General features: G+C 40.7%; 1 long non-coding RNA gene across 1 annotated transcript in view; it reads right to left on the bottom strand.

Moving 5' to 3' along the window:
- Positions 1-2,059: 2,059 nt before the first annotated feature.
- Positions 2,060-4,241, bottom strand: part of LOC105004527 — a 10,880-nt gene continuing 8,698 nt past the window's right edge. The window contains exon 3 of the long non-coding RNA XR_827233.1: positions 2,060-2,168. This is a non-coding gene — a long non-coding RNA (uncharacterized LOC105004527). The remainder of the gene's footprint in view (positions 2,169-4,241) is intronic.

Consider the following 4,241-nt stretch of genomic DNA (forward strand, 5'->3'; position numbering starts at 1 on the left):
AAAATATTAATAGCTTTCCCAGCAAGTTGTTTTCATATTGCTTGTGCTATTTATTGTGTCTCTGATCGAAGTCCACACAGACATCCTGGCAGGAGGCAAGATTTTGCAATTACAATAGATTCTTGGAAAGTTCTGCGTAAATAAACAAGGGACAGAAAGACTGAGCTTGATGGAATTTGGAAGTTTAGATAATACCTACCTGTACAAAGTTGATCATTCTGCCCTGAGTCCTATGCTCTGTGAAAATTAAATCACTAATTTAGGATGCATGTTGTTTCAGTTTTTAGATGTTCCCAATTTTTGCTGGTGCAAGGTAATAAAGACATGGTGCTTTTTAAAAAAGTATACAATGTACTGTAAAAAAAAAAAAGAAAAGAAACATGTAATGTTGGCTAAATGGTGCAAGTTAAAACACTACAAACCACAAAGGTGAGGATTGTAGGACAAATATTTCTTTACCAGCTATGGGTGGGATGGTGTCTTTATGATTTATTCTGAAATAACAAAACAATCTGAAACAATGAAGTGTTTCTCTGTGTGCCTCATGAATATATATGAATTCACTTCATGATAGAACAAGTCATTGGCTGCCTCTGCCAAACAGCCAGAAGGGGATGATTGATCGTTTTATGCAGAACCTTTCACAGTCTAAAGGGACTTGAAATCTGTAGTTGACAAAATGGGAAACACTGCCAGAAAGGAATGTAACTCTTCAATAGTATCACAATATTTATACTGATGACCAGAAGTACTTAAGAACTAAAAATCACAAACTTCCCAAATCCACTACAGATTTGTTTACATAAACTATGTTTCTATTACTTCTTTAAATAAAAACACTTATTGCCTTTAAAGTACGTATACTAGAAAGTAGATTTGGTTAGCCTTAGTTGCTCACTTCATACATACTGGAGAGTTACTGTTTTCATGAGAAAAAAAATTTTTTTTTACCTTAAGTGAATATGAGCAAATGATTTATTTTATTCATGAATAAGGAGAATGTCCCTTCCTGAAATGTAAGTGGTATAAATTTTTTTATTTACTTAGAATCTAAAATTATATCTTCATATAATTAGGTGATCATTCACTACTGTAAGCTCATTTTTCAAATTTATGGCTACTTGAAATTATTTGGAGGGAAAGGGATTACTTATACTTGCTTCTATCCGTAAAAATGCTGTCTTATTGTAGATTCCCCCAAATGTGAATTCCAAGATGTGGAGTTAGATTTATTTGAAGGGTAATCACAGGAATCAGAAGTGAATGAGCAGGAAGAAAGAGAATGGAAGGAGAGGCCGGTACAGGTGTGCATTACTGAGACTGCTGCTGGAGGGAACAGGGACTCAAAACTGCAGGAAACAGAAACAAGCTCCACTGGAAGGACACGTGCTACGTGCCAATCCCCAGCTACTGTCCTCCACTGGCTGAGGGTTACTCTCCTGGGGACATCAACTCCCTTCCCTGCTGGGCTCATGTGTGCAGGCTGAGGGTGCTCCCAGGGCTTCAGAGAAAGCTCTGCAACAGAAAAGTGGAGACTCTCCTGCCTAGAGGTGCAACAAAATGCAAGATACCCAGTTCAGTTAGGGTTTCAGATAAACTGAATTCTTTTTAAATTATAAATATTACATGAAGTATACTTTCACTAAAAATTATTCTTTATCTAAAATTCACATGTAGCAAGGCATCCTGTGGGTTTTTTTTATTCCTTTCTAAATCTGGCAACCTTACCACTAGCTAAGTGCTTGCGATGGGTTGGTGTGAGTCTGAACTTGCCCAGAACTGTTTGTCTCTGCAGCAGCTAAAATCAGAGGTGAGCTGAGGGCAGGTAAAGCAGGGCACCCAAAAGTGGCTGCTACACGTGGGAATTCTTAGATAAAGAATCAGTCTAACTTCACCAAAAAGATCACATACACTCATTCTATCTGTGTCGTTTTTCTAATTAACACTTTTTTTTTTCTTTTTGCTACAAAGAGGTCTCCATTTAACATCCTCATAAATCAGCTTTTATTCAACTCTGTACAGCACCAGTTTGTTTAACCAAAATTATGCAACAGATTACTTATCTCTTGAATCTTCTTAAGTCCTCTTAGGCTTGCTTATGCCGGTTTCTTGCCACACTGTGATCATAGATGGTTTATGTGCTACCAGTAAATGTTAGTCCAGGTCATCTGAGAAGCAGATAAAAAGAGAGGACCAGCCATGCATGAGATTTATGAGGGGCAACAACACCTATGAGAGGAATATGAGAAGGTTTGACCTGAGAGAGGCAAAGAAAAGGATGGATAGAAGACGGTTAAACTGTAGTACAGTTTTAAGAGATCTATGTAGGGCCTTGGGAGAAGGCAATGGCACCCCACTCCAGTACTGTTGCCCGGAAAATCCCATGGATGGAGGAGCCTGGTAGGCTGCAGTCCACGGGGTCGCTAAGAGTCAGACACGACTGAGCGACTTCATTTCCATTTTCCACTTTCATGCGTTGGAGAAGGAAATGGCAACCCACTCCAGTGTTCTTGCCTGGAGAATCCCACGGACGGAGAAGCCTGGTAGGCTGCAGTCCATGGGGTCGCACAGAGTTGGACACAACTGAAGCGACTTAGCAGCAGTAGCAGCAGCATGTAGGGCCTTGGGCAGTCAGCTTTCAGAGTTGTGTGTCCTTTGGGGGCAGCAGTGCTGCAGTGGTGACCCTGGCACACTCAGTCACTGACCAGGAATGACTCCTGGGAAGCACGGCCTTGGCGTGGACAACAGTGGACCTCACAGCACAGTACCTGGTGCCTTGTCAGTTGGGTTCCCTGCTATCATGAAGCTCACTTTCATGGGCAATTGCTACTCAATTTCACAAGAAGAGGTACAAAACACACCTGCTAAATATACTCATTAACTGACTGAGTACCCTGTTTAGAGAGAGCCTTGAAAAATACTTAACATTCATATTCATAAAATTAAAGTAACTGTGGAATCTGATTTATAAAGATATTTTAGGACAGGGAAATTTTGTAGCATTTTTTCCTTATCATTTTTTCTTAGACAAGAGCCTATTTCACCAGTTTAGGGCCTATTGGCAAAATATAGTAATAGTATCTACTTCTTAAAGCTATTGTGAGGATTATATGAAGATAACTCAAATAGAACCCTTAGCATATCACTGCCACTTGATAAAAGTTCAATTAATATTGGCTATTGTGTCAGTCGCTCTGTTGTGTCCAACTCTCTGTGACCCTATGGATTGCAGCCTGCCAGGCTCCTCTGTCCATGGAATTCTCCAAGCATGAACACTGGAGTGGGTTGCCATTTCCTTCTCCAATTGGCTATTTGTGAATAATTATTAAGAGCCAATATGGCATGGAAAGTGGCTTTCTAGGTGATGCAGTGGTAAAGAATCTGATGCAGGAAACCTAAGAGATATGGGTTTGATCCCTGGATTGGAAGGATTACTTTGAGTAGGAAATGGCAACCCACTCCAGTATTCTTGCCTAGGAAATCCAATGGACAGAGGTGCCCAGTGGGCTACAGACCATGGGGTCACACGACTGACTAAGTACATACACATGGCATGGAAAAAATGTGACACATGTAAAACTGCCTTGCTTTGAGTATTGTCCCTAGCTCCACATTCCCAGGGAAGAACACAACATCTCCCTTCCTAGGGCCAAAGAAACTGGGAAAATATGGGAGATGATGGATGTGTTAACAAACCTTATTGTGGGAATGATTTCACAGTATATACGTATATCAGATCATCACATTGTATACTACACCAAGTTATATGTCAACCATATCTTAAAAAGCTCAAAATATTAAAAAGAAAGAAACTGAGAGGAATGGGTCACCAGGATTGATTCTGTTACTTGCTTTAAGTCATAGAGGCCATGACTCTTAAGTCTACCAACTCCATTTGTCTTGTCATCTACTTCTACCTAATAAATCACCACTAAAACTTAGTGGCTTGAAACAATACATAAACATTTATTACATCTCGAGTTCCCCTGGTTGAGAACTCAGGAAGGAGTCTTATGGGCAGTTCTCATTTGGAGTTTCTCATTCAGTTGTAACCATATATTTGCTGGTCCTGCAATTAACCTGATGGAGAAGGCAGTGGCACCCCACTCCAGGACGCTTGCCTGGAAAATCCCATGGACGGAGGAGCCTGGTAGGCTGCAGTCCATGGGGTCGCACAGAGTTGGACACAACTGAAGCGACTTAGCAGCAGTAGCAGCAGCATGTAGGGCCTTGGGCAGTCA

The sequence above is a fragment of the Bison bison genome, unplaced genomic scaffold (genome assembly GCF_000754665.1).
Source record: "Bison bison bison isolate TAMUID 2011002044 unplaced genomic scaffold, Bison_UMD1.0 scf7180017864479, whole genome shotgun sequence".
NCBI classification, from domain to species: Eukaryota; Metazoa; Chordata; class Mammalia; order Artiodactyla; family Bovidae; genus Bison; species Bison bison.